The sequence below is a fragment of the Aythya ferina genome (assembly GCF_964211825.1).
Source record: "Aythya ferina genome assembly, chromosome: 3".
NCBI lineage: Eukaryota > Metazoa > Chordata > Aves > Anseriformes > Anatidae > Aythya > Aythya ferina.
The window spans coordinates 86,950,035-86,968,506 of NC_140298.1; the positions used below are offsets into that span (position 1 = coordinate 86,950,035).

The 18,472-nt window shown below is 34.7% G+C and overlaps 1 long non-coding RNA gene across 1 annotated transcript; it reads left to right on the forward strand.

Moving 5' to 3' along the window:
• Window positions 1-12,304: 12,304 nt before the first annotated feature.
• On the forward strand, window positions 12,305-17,840 carry LOC311433361. The gene is made up of 4 exons (XR_014690709.1): window positions 12,305-12,382; window positions 14,607-14,694; window positions 14,802-14,855; window positions 15,472-17,840. It is a non-coding gene; the product is annotated as an uncharacterized lncRNA (long non-coding RNA).
• Window positions 17,841-18,472: the final 632 nt, after the last annotated feature.

Genomic DNA, 18,472 nt, shown 5'->3' on the forward strand with positions numbered 1-18,472 from the left:
GCCCCTCTGGAACAAATGGGGTTGCTGATAAATGACAGTTCCCAGAATATTCTCTGAGACTTCTGCAAATTCACCACAGTCCCTGGGGTGATCAGAAACTCATAAAATCACTTGTCATTCTTGTATTCAACTTCATCTAACTAAATAAAAGCACAAGTATTGGGAGGTTACCTTATTTTTACAGATACTCATCACAAATGTCTTGTTTTCCAAGGAAGTGGAAAAGTGTGGTCAACTCACCACATCTGCTGGGCAATCCAGGCATGAAGAAACAGTCCCATGCCAAGAGATTCTTTCTAGGTTAAAGAACTATTCTGATTAATGCAGGAGAATTATTGTGTACAGCTGAGGGAGAAATATTGAGGCAATATTATGCCAGTTGCATTCATTAACGTCAGTGTATATTATGCTTCAAAAAGATCCTAAGAATTCACAGCAAACTGTAAATATATGAGTCTAGTACAGGAAGGTTGCTTCTATTTTCTATAGAAAATTCTGTTAATTAACAGAAATCTTTTCCTTCCAGAAAACAGTTCATTCCTCTAAAAATGGACAGAGCAATAAGACTGAACAGTGAAGAAGGAAACTGCCAGAAAGATGAATTCCAAGAGTGTGAGGTATACCTCTTGAATCTACTCACTAGAACATTAGGTAAATTGGTGCCGAAAAGTTCTTGGCTGGAAAATTGATTCTTCATCTACAGAAGGCACTTTTGCTAGCATCATGACTATGCAATAAATAGCTTTCTGTTTCTATTCTTATGTTCGTGCTACATTTGACTGAATGCTTTTTTTCTCTGTATCAAAAAGATGCAGTATCTATTGCACTAGTTCAATTTTAATGTCTACCATTTAACCAATAGAGAAAGAAAATATAGAAAAATGAACATGTTATTTTATGATGGCAACTAAATAACTAACTGACAGATGTCATAGTCTTTTTGATGATTTTGGTTAACTAAATAATAAGTAATCAACAGATGGCATAGACTTTTTGATGATTTTTCTTCACGTGACAATTTTAGACACTATCAGATCTCTCTATATGATGACAATACCACCACCAACAAAGAAGAATAACATGAAAAAGTACCCTCAATTGCAAAGACCATATTTGTATATTGCTCTAACATGTGCCGGATTAGGAATGAATGTATACTAAATTCAGGATAAAAATCTGACAATAAGAATTTTAGACTGATAAAAAAATCTTAATGGGTTTATTAGGATACAAGTTATTGATCACTAGATATCTAATGTTGGATTTACTGAAAGCAGTAGATGTTTTACTGTTTTTAGAATGATATCGCTATCTTCTTCTGGCTCTTTCAAGGAATGTGTCATTATCTTACATTTTTTTCTCTTTAATGACAGCTTCCAATTTTAGCAATACATAAAACATAAAAAGGAAAAAAAAAAAAGATAAAAATACATTATAACCTTCACAAACCACACTGAATGTAATGGCTTAGCCGGCAAATACACCCTTATCATGAAATTCATCACAATAAGTAATTAATAAATTTTTACATGTGTTCAGTTATATGATTGTGTATATATATATATAAATAAAAATCAGAGGTTATTCTCTTAAATGTTCCTGTTGTCATGAAGCAAGGAAAATTTTGACACGGCCATGAAGCCCTGAATTAAATTAGGGGATTTTGTGAATTTGGAAATAGTCTATGCTAATCTAACTAAAATTTGTCCTAACCATCCTTTTTGCTTACAATGCTTTGCCAGTTTAGACTTGGATTCATTGTCTTGTCAAGCACCCTTTGACTCTTTCCTGCTGACTAAGTGTATGAGAAACTCTAAATGTGACTAGAGAAATTTTAAATTACTGTTATTCATTCCTTCCAATAGTGCTACATCAAACTGTAAAATAAGCATATATTTAAAAATAACTTAAAAATAAGCATTTATTTAAGGATTTATTTATTTACTCATTTATTTATTTATTTTACAGCACATTTTCACAGACTTTTATAAAATATTCCTGGAATATATGTCAGTATCTCTTTTCCTTAATAATAAGAGTAATAAAAATGCTACTAAGAGTGCAAATTAATCCTTAGTCCATACATGCTTAATCTATCACTGAATGTTATATATGTATAGAAAATTGGATTTTAGGTTGAGGTTCCAAAACAATACATATTTTTTACTGAAGAATCTAGTATCATATTTCAAGATTCCTACTTTTTTTTTTTTTTTTTTTTTTTTTCTTTCCCCTTATTGAAGGTCTTTGCACTGGTTATCAATTAAGGTTGCAGCAAGATGAGAAGAGTTTGAAAAAGCTTTTTATTTTTAGTTCACTGCACTGAAATCACTTTTCTAGGTCAAAGTTTTCCTTAGTATATGTGACTCAGTATGAAGCCAAAAATTCTTTGTTAGTTTTCGGCAGAGGAGTGATGTCAACCATTTGGCTTTTGGAAAGATTTTCAATGGATTCAAGCCACTGGTGGATATGGGAAACTTATTTGGAAAGATGATCCATTTTTTTCATAGACTACATCCAACTTTTCAAATTTCTAATGGTTAATTGAGCATAGCTCATCAGATGGAATTTGTGATTATTAGATCAATGTTGTGTAGCCTGTGCAGAAGAGCTTTTGTCATCCATGGTATATATTTGGTCAAGAGCTTCTTCTTCAAATGTGCTTGGTGAAAAAGATTCTTCAGGTCCCCTTAGATGTCATACTAATCACTGTTTTCAACACTAAAAATTAACACAAGTATTAAAAAAAGTAATTCTATGCAAAGACATTATGCAATAGAGTCTTAAGACACTATCCTGTAGCTCCCCCAGCATCAATAGAAGTTGAGTATTTATAAATCCACATAGCATGTAGCAAAAAAAAAAAAAAAAAAAAAAAAAAAAAAAAAAAAAAAACCACCTAGGAAAAAAACTTTATTTATTTATTTATTTATTTATTTATTTATTTATTGTTTTGATTTACAGAGTTGCTAGTAAGTGCATGACAGTAAGTGTAGTAAATGTAGCTGATGGCTTCGAATTGCTAATGTTAAATACATGTTTAAACCTTTACAAAGCCAAGGCATGTAGAAGTAAAAATGAGGAAACTAAAGGATTAAATGGTAACTTTTTTCTTTTTCTTTTTTTTTTTTTTTTTATAAATATGTGCCTTATAAAGACAGACATGCCATATTATGCCTACTTATTTTAATTTCCAGAAAAGTGAGAATATTCACATCCTTTTTAATAACAGGCTCTAGACAAAGAAACAGGAAAGTAATATACTATCTACATAAGGCATAGACCAACAAATAGTTAAGGAGCTATAACCTGAACAGGGTAGTTTCCAAGTGACAGCTCAAATTATCCTTCTTTTTGATACAATCCAAAAAGTAAAGATAAAACTATAAAACAATCAGATATTAGCTGATGCAAGCAATGCCTTTGAGAGGGAGATCCTGTTAGAGGCAGAGACTGCAGTGAGACTCCAAGAACATAGTTGTCTGGTGAAGGACAGATTTGTTGAATAGAATCTGTCTTAATTTGCAAGAGAGTAAAAGGTTTAGGTCACGTTGACTTGCACAGTATGCCTTACTTTAACAGGCTTCTCTCATTATGGAAGTCCTTTGGAGAAATCAAGAAGACATTAGTTTCAGAGAAACTGCTTTTCTTGTTAGTTACTGGCCACTGTGTCTGGCCTGAAGCAGAAGGAGCCTTGGGACTGCTGTTTTAGAGATGGAGGATAGACTGCAAGCCAGAGATTACACTGAAGAGAAACGTCTTCTCAGAAATGTATTGAACAAGGAACATAAAATAGTCAAGAGTACCACCTGTTTTTAAATTTCAGAAAGCCAAAACCACAAGCAATAAGCAGGATACAATTATGAAGAAGAGACACAGCTGATTGTACTTTATATTTTAAAAACAGAATTTCAGAATTAGGAGAATAAACTCAATATTTGCCTGAGTCTGAGGTTAAATATATTTGTAGTAACATTTCTATGTCTCATTAAATTTCACTTCCAATTCAAACTGTCTTAAATCTGATTGAAAACAGGCTGAGGAACAGTATTTGGGACAGTTGTAAAAGTAAGTAAAAGCACAATTTGTTGGACTGAGGTGCTTAATGGGTTTCCTCAGATACTTTCCTTTACTTAACTGTATTTTATTTTTCTGTGTGTGTTCACATAGGATAGGGAACAAGTCAAAATTAAAGTACATATGAGTCAGGGCTGTCCATCTTGTCTTCTGCACATTTCTAACTTCTGTGTAGATATTTGCAGCTGTCTTCTGTACTTCTGATGTGTTCAGAATATATCAACCGAATTTTCAGTCTGCTTATACTACTTCTTAGGAAGGAAGGGAGGAAGGGAGGAAGGGAGGAAGGGAGGAAGGGAGGAAGGGAGGGATGAAGGGAGGAAGGAAAAAAAAAGGGGAAAAAACGCACATCGTGTCCCTCTTGCTATGCACTTATATTTCTTTCTAGGAGAAACTGGCATGTATGGGGTGGATGCTAGATGCCCACACCACATGGAACCACGACACTCTTGAATGGCCACCCACTCCTGGCAGCCCGACAGCATTCTCATTTGAAGAGTTCAGACTTCCCTGGGATAATTACACTCTGGAGAGAATAAAAACAATGCCTTTCTGATATGGAGAGAGGAGAGAAAGGTCATGTTGAAGGCAAGATTTCTGTCGTTTTGATTATGGAGATTATATTTTCACATCACAGTTTATTTATATCTCCACAAGTCTGTTAACCCATGTATTTCATCCTGTTACACTATTTAGCTTATCAGAAATTAATTTTCACTTACTCTTTTGATTTTACTATATAATGTACTGTGGCTTCTACTGCTTATGCTCTCCTTATACATCTGCTGGCAAACAGACATTATATACAATGTCTTTAATGTAACGGATGCCACGTGAACCCAACAGTACCCAGAAGCATGGACTCATTCAGCTATCATGAAAATTAATGAAGTGGAATGAAAGCCTTCCCAAGGAAAAACTGAATGAAGGGAAAGGGTTTTATTATTATTATTATTATTTTCTGCAGTCATTGAATTCTTTCTGAAGTGCTCATTAGCTACACTTAGTGGATAACACTGCATTTATTTTGGCACAAAGCTGGTGGGCAGAAAGAGTTAGAAGGCAATTTGAAGGATTTAAATAGTTTTAATGCCAGTGGAGGGAGTGCATGGTCTGAGCAAGTGCAAAGGAGAAAACACTGAAGAAATTAGCACACTATTTCCTTTCTGCACTACAGGTGAAAGGGGTGAACCCCGACCTGCAGTAAAACAAGTTTTCTTTTTATATATACATTTTTTTTACAGTTAGTTAGTTCTTGTTGTTTATAACGTTGCTAAGAATAGCCAAAACTTCTGGCTTTTATAGTTGGAGCCAAATGTATTGTGAATAAAGGAGGACAGTGAGTGAAAGATCTCAGGTACCTCTTGTCTGCATAGTGGTGCCATTTGCAGTTACTCATTAATCTTAGGCGATGCAACCTATATATCTCTTTGAAACAAGCAACATGATCCCGTGTCATGTAACATTGCTGTAGAAATATGGATTTACAAATAGTAGAGAGATTTTGGAGCAATGTTTGCATATCTGCAATATTACAAAACCTTGTTAAAACTGAACATAAGAGATATGAGGCATAAGAAACATACCATCCAAGCAAGCTACACTTTGCTGTGTCTGTGCAAAAGGAATATTTAATTTTATGCTTAACAGGCTTGGTCAAATGTTTAATGAAGCCAAAAGGAATTTTTCCATTGACTTAACTGGAATACAGGTCCAACTCAACCTCCTTCAGACTTTAGCTGCAGTCATAGCCAGAAGCAAATCAGTAATACTGCATAGACAACTTAATTCCGTTACTGGTCTGCCAAACTAGACTTCTTACCCATTTCAGCCTCTTCTTAAAGGCATTTGTTGGGAGGCGTAGAAGCTGATGGAAAGCAGAGACTTAACATGACTGCCCATGACAAATGGCAAAAGAGGTTAAAAAAAATAGTTTTTTTTTTTTTTTTTTTATGTCCAGAGCATGTGTGTCTTAGGTTGATTGTGTATGCAAGTATGAAGTAGCAAGAAAGAACACCCTGTAGTGTAACTGAATATTTGATATAAATGTTCACCAAATCAAAACAATACATATAGCTTCAATTCTAAGGTCAAAGGTGAGGACAAGAATTGTAACTGAATGCATATTGATAGCCAGGTAGCCAGCAGTGCAATGGTTTTATTAAAATGTCATTGAACAGCCGTGGGGCTCTGGCAGATTATATCTTTTCCTCTCAAAACTACAGAGGGAAAATACTCCCATCATGTATCAGCTTGAAAAATATGTTATAATGTCCCCCTGAGTACACTGACTCAGCAGAACATTATGTTGTCTGAGCTAATGAACCAAGATACATTTATGGTATGAAAAACAGAGATTCAGCAGTTCATCTCCATCAGGTGTCTATGAATGCAGTGTCAGGAAACACAAAATTTGCTCAGTCAAGGTACAATATTGAAATCAGCCTGAGAAGTGAAGGAGAGTTGTGAGTTCTATAGGTCAGGCCAGAAGTATCACTTTGGGAAAGGCTATAAATTTCGCTTAGTTTTATTGGCTGCTTTCCTAGTTTTTACTGAAGCCTTTTACAAGATCTGACATACATGACATGCCACTAGCTAAAACAGAGCAAAAACAGAGCAGCTGCCCTCAAATACAAGCAAGACTAAGGATTCATTTTAGTTATTAAAAACAAAGCATCCATATTTTTCAAAGTCTTACAAATGTATAATCCCTAATAAATATGTTTCTTTGTGTGATTTTATCTTTGCAATCTAAACAAACACTTTTTTTTTTACTTTTCTTTTTTCGGTTTTTAAGTGGCATCATTAAAGTTAGAAATAACAAAATAACTATTTATGAAAAATAACTTTTAAAAGTGCTAGCACAAAACACATGCAAGTTGTCTTCTGTTTGCGTGGTGAAAAGAAAGTTTTCAAATGTGCCTGAGATATTGGGGTGCCAAATTTCCTTAACATTAGTGGAAACTAATTCTATGTAGCTTCTGAAAATCCCACACCTCCCATTCCCTATGTTTGTGGAATAGATGGAATTTTCTAATGTGAAACATTGTTTGAAAAAGCATATATATTATGCAGAGCACAAGTTTGTATTTCTGACTCAGTAGTCATTTCATCTATAAATAGCTGCTTCAAAGAGAATACAAATCACTGGAGGATTGTGTTGTGATGGGTTGTGGTTTTGAAAACAAGGTTAGTTAACACAAGATAAACATGGAACAAACTGTTCAAGCTTTAAAACAGTTGTCAAAACCTAAATTTCTGAAGAAAGCAAGTGGGAAGATATTCTTTCCAGCAAAAATATGTAAGAGAATATGAGGAAAGGAACGCCTTACAGGCAGTATAAAAAATAGTTCAGCATTCAGTTGTCACCAGAATTCACAGTAGAAACAGGTGTTATAGTCCTTTCTCTAAATACAGTGCAATACAGTTTCTCTAAACACAGTGAAAAATCTGAGGGATATGTGAAATCTCCTGTACATGGTGAAAAAGATAGACTTTTCACAATCAATGCAAAATTAGAATGGTCATCTACCGTCTCTATGTCCAAAATAAATAAACAGATAAATTGGGTTCCTTGTGAATTCCAGAGCTGTCTGAATCAACATCGTTAAAAATACTTTCCCCCACACATGGTCAAGGATCCACCAATATTCCTGGTAAGGAAAGTTACATTGCTCTCAAGATGATCACCATACTGTAGTCTTTTTACAAACTGGGATAATATCAATCCAACTTACGTAAGGATTGCAAGCATTGAAATACTAACTCCTAGTGATTGTTTGCAAATAAGCAGCTTTTGATGCCTTGTGAACTACTGTGACACTCTACTAACTACTACTAACTAACTACTACTAACTCACTACTGTGAGTTGGGGTTACTTTGTTTGGAATGACATTTCAAGAACAGCAAGTGGCTTTCTTTATTGGATCTGAAACATCATTTTTGGGAATGCCATGTGCTGTGAAATATTTGTAGCAGATGATTATCAAACAACTGCATACAAGACAAAAAGGGCTGACCTGACTTGAAACATTATGTAAAATAGATATTTTTTATGTTTTATGATTCTTCCTTAAAAAAGGAAAACATATCTATTTTTAATATTTTCTTCCTTGGGTATACATCTATGTTGGGTTTGGCCAAATGATTTCTTATCGATTTCCTTTTTTTTCTTTATCTTTTAAAGCTTATTTCTTGTTATCTATTCCTGGCCATGCCCTTTTTCCCTGCTATGTGTTGCAACTACTCCATTAAACCCTACTGACTGTGACAGCACTATCCTGTTGCAAGACCCAACATACATTTTTTATGTTCCTGATCATTGCCTGCCATGTCTTCCAGCAAAACAAAGACCTCTTTCAAACTAACATCTCTTATGAAACACCTCTTTGTGATAATCAATTTAGTAATGGTATAACCTCACCTCAGCACATCAGACTTCTGAGCTATGACAGTACAGAAACTCCTCAGGGACTGCATTTTCAGATTGTAGACATAAAACACAAAATCTGTAGCTTAAGTCAGCACACAGCCCTCTGAATGACCAAATTGCATTATCCTGATGATTAAAAAGGAACACATCTTCCTTATTCACAGGCAACAGGTTAAACACCTGAGTTTAAGCCAACAGGAGTTTATCATGAAGAGACAGAAAGCCAAAGAAAACAATGTATCATTTTAATTAGCTGTAATGACCCATAGGTAGTAAAACTGATCCACTTCACCCCTTACACAGCTGCAGTGGTCCTAGTCAAGTCCTTCTCAGGAATATGAACTGATAGTCCAACTTTTCTCTTGTCTACACATTGCTCATATTTGACAAAAGAGTGTCCCAATCAATCCGTTATTCTTAAAAGATGTTCTGCTCTTTGGCTTTTACATTCCCTCCCAGTTCAGTCAATGTCCTGTGCTGAGCATAGGAGTTGCATGAGAGTCTGCACAGTAAATAGCTGAAGATGGCAGAGTGGGTCTTTTACTCCCTTTGGACTCAAAACCAAGAAGCCCTGTTTACTAGGCTTGCTACTGGACAGTCGCATGATGAGTCTGATGCCACCCTTTGTGTTTTGGCTGTTTAGAAAATGATTGTCGATATTCAGATTAGGTGTTGGGTGAGAGCCATCATTGCACTGTACATGTTCTGCAATATAGCCAGGCTGTTGAAATGTTCAGACAGGTTTTGACAGCCCAGTTGCTGATCAAGCCTGAAACAGTGAACATCCTAAAAACATTGTAGAAGGCCCAATTTTTACTGTCTAAAAATCAAAATAAAGGAAAGGAATGGATGACATTCAACTTTAGCATCTATGAACATGACCTGTGCAGTTGTGCTTCTCTTAACTAAATTGCTGGAATGCAGAAGCAACTTCATAAAGTAGATCCATAAGCTTGAGTTGCATAGCTGTCTAAAAAAGTGAGAGAAAGACCTTAAGAAATAAAGGAAAGTGGCTGAAACCTTTCTTATTTATTCTGCAATCCCCAATTAGTATTTTACAATATATCTATTATGATTGTTAGTTGACAAATAAGCAGCATATTACCTACATAGGAAATTAAAAGAAAGGCAAATGAAAAAATATATCCTTTTATCTAGCTAAAGATACTAGAATAAATGGTCTCTGTGATTACCGAACAACAATTAGTTGAATAATCCAGTGAAGAGTTCTTTCTCTTTTGCAGGCTTATTTTTAAAATCCACAGGAAAATTCTTCCTAAATATTTCATGCTAATGTGGAAATTCAATTGCTTTCTAAACCTACAGGCTAAATTAGCTTTACTCTATAAGAAACAAGCTATGCCACGTAAGGAACTAAATATGTTAGTATGTTGCTAGTATGTTGCTTTTTTTTTTTTTTTTTTTTTTTTTGGGGGCGGGGGGGTGTATTTTTTATCAATGTTATAATCTCAGAACTAGTGGAGTGGATAAACAACGCTTATTCACAATCACTAATTTTAAACACAGAGACCAGTCTAAATTAAGCTTCTCTCCTGAGTCATTCTCCAAAGAAGACTGTCTCTGTCTCTTTCCTTCTCTCTCTCTCTTTCTTTTTCCCTAAAGAGTCTGGGGAAGAGATTAGCCCCCATGAATGCTTCCTTTAGTACTAAGTCATGTTTTTCCTGAAAAATTGACTACTTGTATCTTAAACAAAGGCAAATAGGACCTTACTAAATAAATAAATAAATAAATAAAAATCACCCTTCAACTACAAGGAAAAAAAAAAGGAGGTGACCTTTGACAATAACACTCAAACTTGAATACAGCTGAGACATATTATTCGTTTAAATAGGGCATAGAATTAAAGCGGTTATCTGTATTTTTTCTTGTTAATAAAAGTCACATTTGTTTTATTAATTTCTCTCATTTCCAATTTAACTTTAGTAAGGTTGGAAGAACCTAAAGACATAGTAGTCTTGAAAGGATTCCAACAAGTTGTGCTACATACGTGCAAATGTTTTGTCTTTTTTGAAGTTTTTCTCCCTTTTTTCACCAAGCTGTAATAAAACTATGTGCAAAATGTAAATATAAACAGTTGAGGGAGCAGGCTCCTAAATGTGTGCACACTGTTTCCAAACTAGGAGATAACCCATCAAAATACGTTCTGGAATTGGGGTTACTGGTCAGCAAGAGATAAATGAGATTAGAAACTTTATTACATAGTGACTTTTTAACTGTATAAAAAAAATTAAATTAAATTAAATTAAACTTTCCTGTTTTGAGTTGGGGATTTCTAAAGATTTGCTGGAAAACACCCAGAGCCAATGACAGTTTGAAAAAAAAAAAAAAAATCTGCACTATAAAACAGAGACAGTTACATAAATCCTGAGTACGTTGTGTTTATGTACTCTGTTTACATGGTGAGCAACAAAACCTTCCTTAAAGTGTATAGTGTTTAAATGTCTTGAGATGCAACATAGGTTGCATTTTAATCCCTAACATTCTATGATGCTGTCCTGATCTAGGTGTTCTGCCCCAGCAGGGAGACTGAACTAGATGATCTTTCAAGGTCCCTTCCAATCCCTAACATTCTGTGATTCTGTGATCTTAACACAATATTCCATATATCTATGGAGAAAATATGCAAATGTTTCATAACAGTAAAATGATAGTAAAATAACAGTAGAAAGATAATAAATGTCAGACTTTTTCTCCTGAAGTATTTATTTGGTGTTTTAATAAGCAAAATATCAAAAGCTAGCTTCTCTTGTAACTAAATTTTGATGTTTATTCTGGTAACTGTCATCTAAACAATTTAAATATTTAATATTATGTTCACCATACATAGCATTGGAGCAGCATACTAATAAATAATAACAATGATTCGAGTTTACAGCTCACCCAAATCTAATAAAAGGCTCAAAATAAATTAGGATCAAAATATTCAAGCTGTGATTCAGTAAGACCCTTTAAATAAACACATGGGAAAACTATTAGAAACAGGGAGAACTCAGTTTGATAATACATGACATTCCACTTATGGAAAAAAATGCTTTGCTTTATTGCCTAACACAGGAAGCTTTCTGCTACTAGTTAATACCAAAGCACATTCAAAAAAACAAAATGTCAAAACATTACTGTTTTTCCCTATTTGAACTATTCAGATATACAGATCCAAGAGAACTCATGAGTGACAGCAGTGACTTAGAGGAGAAATATGCCATTTTCAGTTACCATACTTGGAATAAGAGATGAAAAAAAGTGATTGTAGCAATAAAATCTGACTCAAGTACTAACCAAATATAAAAGAACGCAGTGAATTTTATTTGAGCAATTTAAAGCACCTTCATAAATATTGATTATGTAAGGACTGCAATTTATGGAGGCAAGAGAGATTAGTAATATTATGCTTACCTTAAAAACTAACACCTGGAAGTGTCTTTACCACAGGAATTTGAATGCAGATATTAAAACACCCAGACTCTTCCCTGTGTCTTCACAGCATGTCAGTAGGAACCATGTGTTATCTAGCTTTATGAATGTAAAAACATTTGTCTGCTTCCAGTGCTCCTTAACTGAGATTCAGTAGGGTTTTCCAGATTTCTAGAATTAAATATTATCAGTACTGTTTGTGTTGTACCATATGGAATGATCACAGCAATGCCAATAGCTCACAGTCAGAAAAGTTACCCAGAAGTTATATGTATACTTATATTTACTATGCAAATCAGGAATAGAAAGTGTTGCAAGTAAACTTTTAAAAAGACATTATTTTCTTTTGTAGGGTGGAATAACATCTCCCAAAATATGTTTGTTTCCCTGTGAAGAATGTCAGAAACACCACACCATCTTGGCAACAGCTATTTCTGAAGGTGAGCAGTGAATATGGGATGAAAAAAGGGAGTGCTAAAAGCTGTGGTAAGCAGCTGGCAGAAATGAATCTCCTCTTCTTGTGCCTCAAAGCTGTGAACTTCTCAACCTGAGTAGGCCAGGGAAGGCAACATTACCTTCTATGCTGAAAATGCCTGGCACGGCCTAGAGGAAACATCAGTAGCAGGAAGCAAAGCAGATTGAAAGTGAAATTTTAACAGGTGATTTGGGAATTGGCTGTGATTTTAACAACTAATTTAACTGACCAGGACCAAATCTTTCTTAGTACTACCCTGAAGAGAGTAATAAAATTCAGAACAAGCAAGTTTGAAAGCAAGGACCATAAGAAGTAAAACAAACTACCATGTCGTGTTGAGCTAAAAACTGTCTAGAAATTAAAATGAGATTAAATACTCTCTGGAAATGTTCCCAATGCAATTAGAATTTCCTGTTGCAACTGAATTGCCACTGATCAAAAAACCTTGGATTTGGCTGTAGAATAAGATAAATTTGTTTTTTGTGTTTATAACCATGATTGCAGAAATCAATATTAGCCAAAGAATATTAAGAAGTAATGTTTTATTGTGGAATGTATGGGAGAGTGGGAAAAAAGATAAGTTAGAAAACTCTGAAGGAGAAAAAGTGTTGTTAATTCTGACAATGAATTTCAACATAGAAAAATTACAGAACTGTGACCTTTTGTAAGTTTTTCAGTATAAAGCCCTTTAAATTTTGCATTAAAGTTGACTATTCAGTTGTCAGCAGGTGTTAAGCCAATTGACAGCAGTAGTAGCTAGAAGAGGCTAATGTGTGCATATTTCTGCCTCTTGACAGCAGGAGGTTTACTGGCTGAGAATCATTCTGACTAATGATTTATAAACAGAAATAATATTAGCTTAATTCTTTTGGTCTGGAACTCAGAAACGATTTTGTTTTGTTTAGCAAATAAAGAATGAAGTAGTGTTCAAAGGTATTTCCAGAGAGCATCTTTCTTTAATTAAAGTGATTGCAATGATCACGACATTTTCAGGCAACATACATACATTTCTACAGAAATTAAAACAATTTGCTTATGAGGTTCTTACACTTTTCTTTTTTCAAAATGTTATCAAGGAGGGAATGGGTGGAAATTGATATTATCTCTACTTAGTGAAATGAGATGGTAGAGAAAGATAGAAGCCAGTGACCATATCAGTATACCAAAATGGAAGTAATTTAAAGGTATTTAACTTTTGCACGTTTCTGCAAAGGAAATATTTTATATGTGTATATATATATATTCCTGAATATAATAGATGAGTTGAAATATGTTTGAGGTTTTTTTCTCCAATACTTTTGAAAATGGAAAAATAAAAAAAAAGAGAGAGCATACCACTTTCAAAAGAAAAATGCAGTTATTTGAGCTTAAAAAAAGAGACAAAATAATCAAGCTATTTGCCAGACTCACTTTTTTTTTTTTTTTTTTTTTTTTTTTGGTCAAGCAACATCACAATTAGGGAACTCAGAACTTTATGAATTAATTAAGTAATTGCTGTTAGTTTTTGCCTTATACATTATAATTTTAAAACACATGCTATATTTACAGTGTATGTCTTGACATCACTCTAACAAACCTCTTCATTTATTTCTTTAGTCATGAAGATAAAATAATGAAAACTTTAAATATAAACAATTATGTAGTGTAGATCTCTAAATATTTCACTTCAATCCCATTGTGTACAGCTTGGTTGCAACCTACCTAATCTGTTTCAGTGTAGAATGAAGCACTTAATGTGGACCCCTTAGTGGATTTACTTTTGAGCATAATGCTTCTAAACTCTGAGATCAGTTTGCAAACTTGGAACAAAAAATTAGAGGCTCAGTATACCCTCTGCTTTTGCACTTTTACCTCTTCTTAGTACATCTTTCTCCATAATCCCTGCAATAATCTCCCCACTTCACCATCAGTCCATGTTCCCATGAACCCAGGATCGTGGCCACCTGGTCTCAGACTTCTGAATAAATTGCTTAGTCATGAAAGAGCTGTGAGAGAGTCTGTTGAAAAGGTATAGGTGTGGTTGTTGGAATTGAATTGTTAGTTAAACATTTTAAGAGGGGAAACATCAACTTGGAAGTGTATATAATATTCATGGAAAAAAATGAGGGAGTCTGCTTAAGGTTGGTTAGAAAGGTTTGGGTTGAGTTGTCAGAGTTACCAGTGTTAATGGATCAATAACAACTCAACAGGTCTAAGGGCTTGTCCCCTGAAACTGCAAGGGCCAACCTTCCCCTCCTGCCTGGCCAGCAAAGACTTTTTGGGTGCTGTATTGGACTGGTAAGCACATGGATACTTGATCTAACTACTCATTTAATCCTAGAGATATTTTATGTGCAATAATCAATTAAAAATTTACTTTCAAATTGTATATATATTTCTTGCAGAGTCTCTACACCAAGTTCAAGATGATTGGACAAATTATCCCAAAAAAGGGGGAGGTAATATTAATCTCTATTCATCTACTCCTCTTCATCCTTTTCTTCCCCTCCATGATGTCACTACCTCTTTTCCTAGACTGCACCAGGTGGTAAAACTTAAAGCTGTTTGTCCTCTTTTGCTGTACCTCTTTTTATTCCCATGGCACTGATACTACAGAAATAGTAGATGGGATTAATTTGTCCACTCTGCCTGCATGGATTAACGCAATCTGTTAGGAAAATACTAATTACAGCCATTAAAACCCATTTTAGCTAATGTATGGAAATGTCATCCTCAATTAGGCAGATATTTTTCTGAAGTTGAAACCAAATATTCTTTTGTAGAGTTGTATAAATGTAAGATGTAACTCCAGTGTTCCAATAGCTATTGCTTTTGTATAAACTTTGTATCGATATCAGATCAAGAACACTAATGTAGCCTAAATGACATTAAAATGAAACCTTCATTTCCCTACTAATAGATGTGGTGGAAACAAGACACAGACAGAAAGATTTTGTGAAGTTCACTGCTTCACAAGTGAAATTTAGACTGATTCATTTAATAGATTCCTGAAGGTGTGAGGATGCTTGCCTTTAGTACATAATTTTTTAATTTAACACTATCCATATTTTCCAGGTAACTTGGTGTCAACCAAAGGAAAACATGGATCTGTTGCAGGAGAGGATATGAAATATTGTAGAACTTTCAGGACTTCTTGACTGAATGTTATGATATATGGAAAGAGTTACAGATAAAGAGTATAAATCTCATTTGGGGTGAGTGAGGTAATTTGTTGTTGACCAGGACAAGTGTTTTTGAAGAGTGGAATTAAAATTCTTCATTGAGTAGGGACAGGACATTGATTTGTGGTCATTACAGCAAAGAAGAACGGTGCTCTTGACCTACTGCTACCTACACTTTGACATAAGATAACAGGAATTTATTGTTGCTTTTTGTTCTCTGCTGCTTAAAGTTCTGCACTGGAATTCAAACCTGTTTTCATGTGGCTTCAAGTACTCCGTATTTCTTAAGAAGCATGGTGATCTGTGGCTGAAATTCTGGTGGAAAAGACATTTTGCTGCCAGTATACCAAACATACTGGAGTTATTCAAGTCCTTAGTACCCTTTTTAAAACTTTCTGATTTCATGAGCCATTTTCCTGGCATCTCAGAATGGCTAAATTATGGTTTTATAAGGGAAAAGTACTGGATATATTTTTTTCCATCTTCAAATCCACTCTATCTCAAAGGGGCTTTTACGCGGGTAGTTTTGTTACTCAGTGGGAACACAGACTAAGCAGATGTTCCTATACAACGATGATGCAAAGAAGTATTTGTTTCCTTTTTGTCTATGGCTGGCTTTCATAGCGTGCTGTCAGCTGCAAAAATATTAAATGTGGCTAACAATTTCAGGTAATTGCTGAAAAGAAAAGATTATTTATAAAGAATGAATTTTTCCAAATAGAAGTCAAAATTCAGTGTCCTTTCTCTGGGCACTGTATGTGAAATTCAGCTGACCAAACACAGATTATTACTCTGCCAGTATCAACATCTGAGATAGTTGTCTGCATGCTCTTTACAAGTTAATAGAGAAAAAACAACACTAGAGTGAGATGTGGTTTACTTCATCCTAATGCAGATGTCTAAATCAAGAAGAACTTGTTCCCTAAATGTGGTTGTTTCTTTTTATCAAGTGTGAGGGGAAATGAGGGTAGTTGATCACAAATAGACATCAGCTTTGTACTTGGATAGATACAAACATGAACTCTTCTTGCTTTTTGGCTCTGCATGCAACTGCCCATCTCTTCTCTAGTCACTTAGCTCTGGCAAACCTTAGCTTGACTACCTGTAGAGGAACTATCACCAGGTCCTAGATCATGGAATCATTTAGGTTGGAAAAGATGTCTAAGATCATCTAGTCCAATTTTTAATCTAGTACTGTCAAGTCCACCATTAAACTATGGCACTAAGCTCTACATCTACATGTTTTTTGAAGACCTCCAGGGATGGTGACTCAACTACTGCCCTAGGCAGCCTACTCTAATACTTCACTACCCTCAACGCTACTTTGGACTCTAGACCCAGCTGCAGATATCCCAACTCTTTTCCTCACAACTGTGTCCTAAGATGACAGTACCTCACCTCCCTACAGCATCTCAGAAGTTTGGAACAGGAAGCTGATGCCAGTGGCAGACAGGAACTGCAGTGTATCCTCAGCACCTTGAGGGTGCTCTGATCCTACCAAGGGCAGCAGAGTAACATCATCTGAGGAAACAGATACTGGTTGGTTAAAAAACAACTGTCCTCTGTTATGTGAATATTTGGTCAACAGGAAGAATAGATTGGGCACCTCAAGAAGCAAGAAAGGGTGAATTTAATGGCTACGGTAAGAGAACACATCATAGTCACACTGTTTAAATAAGATCTTTATCTTGTATCATGAGAATTTGTATGTTGATTGTATGTTGTAGCCAACCATGGGACTTTCTTGGACACAGGGGAGCTATTTCCCTCATTCAAGCATTCATCTATATCAGAATGAACCTGTAAATGTTTGTAATGAGGACATACACCACTGTCTTCCTGGAAATAAGCAGTTAACAGACTTCAGAGGAAATGATAAGGCATTAACAGACTTTAGAAGGGAGGCTTTACTTTGAAGAAATCACCCATCCACCTTTTGCTTTTTTAGGGAAGACAGAAACTGTCAACCATAGGATCCAGAAGGGAACTGTAAGATTGAATACAATGTCAGAGAAAAGGGATAGGTGCTGTGATGATTTTGTGCAATAATTTTAACTACATTATTACAAGGCTTTTTGTATTAATTTGTGATTTGACTTATCTGGTTGTTCAAAATGGGCTGGACTGGTAATAAATTAATAGCTTCTTATGTGTGATATGTTCTATTTTACTTATAGTGACATTATGAGAGTATTATCATTGGTTGAAGAAAGCAGCAGATAATGAACCTAATAGGCCTGTTTACATACAAGGGAATGACAGAAAAGAACGTTAAATAAAATTAAATAAATAAAGCCAAAACTAGTTGTCCCTGGTGAAGAGAGAGGAAAAGTATATTTTAACATAAAGATAGCCATTTAGAATAATTATATTATTACAATTATAGAAAACACATAAGGAAATTCAGAGTTAAAACAAGGAAAAACACAGAAGCTTTATCATGATGTTTTTTGAAGAAACTGGAAAATAAATTAAGTGCTTCTAACTAAATGCAAACAGTGAAAGAAGGTCAATGGTGGCCACAAACATGACAAATGAAAGTTAGGACATAATAACTATTACAGAGTCCTGGTTTATCCCAAAGGAAGAGGCTGGGTAATAGAGTTACAGGATGTTCCAAATGAAAATGTTCAGTATAGAAAAACAGAAATGGAAAGGGAGTATATCTTTGTACTGCAGGAAAGTTAAAAGAAATCTTGAATGAAAAACAAAATCTATTTGGCAAAATTAGTGTGGAGCAAATGTCTAAGCACCAAAAATATAAAATGGTAACTTAAAGACTTTTTATTGCCAAATAAGTACAGAACAGAGAACATAAAATTTCTCAGCTGCTCTAAGTTATTACAGTTCACTTGCTTTCACTGGAGCTACGATTTGAATCATCTAAAGATAAA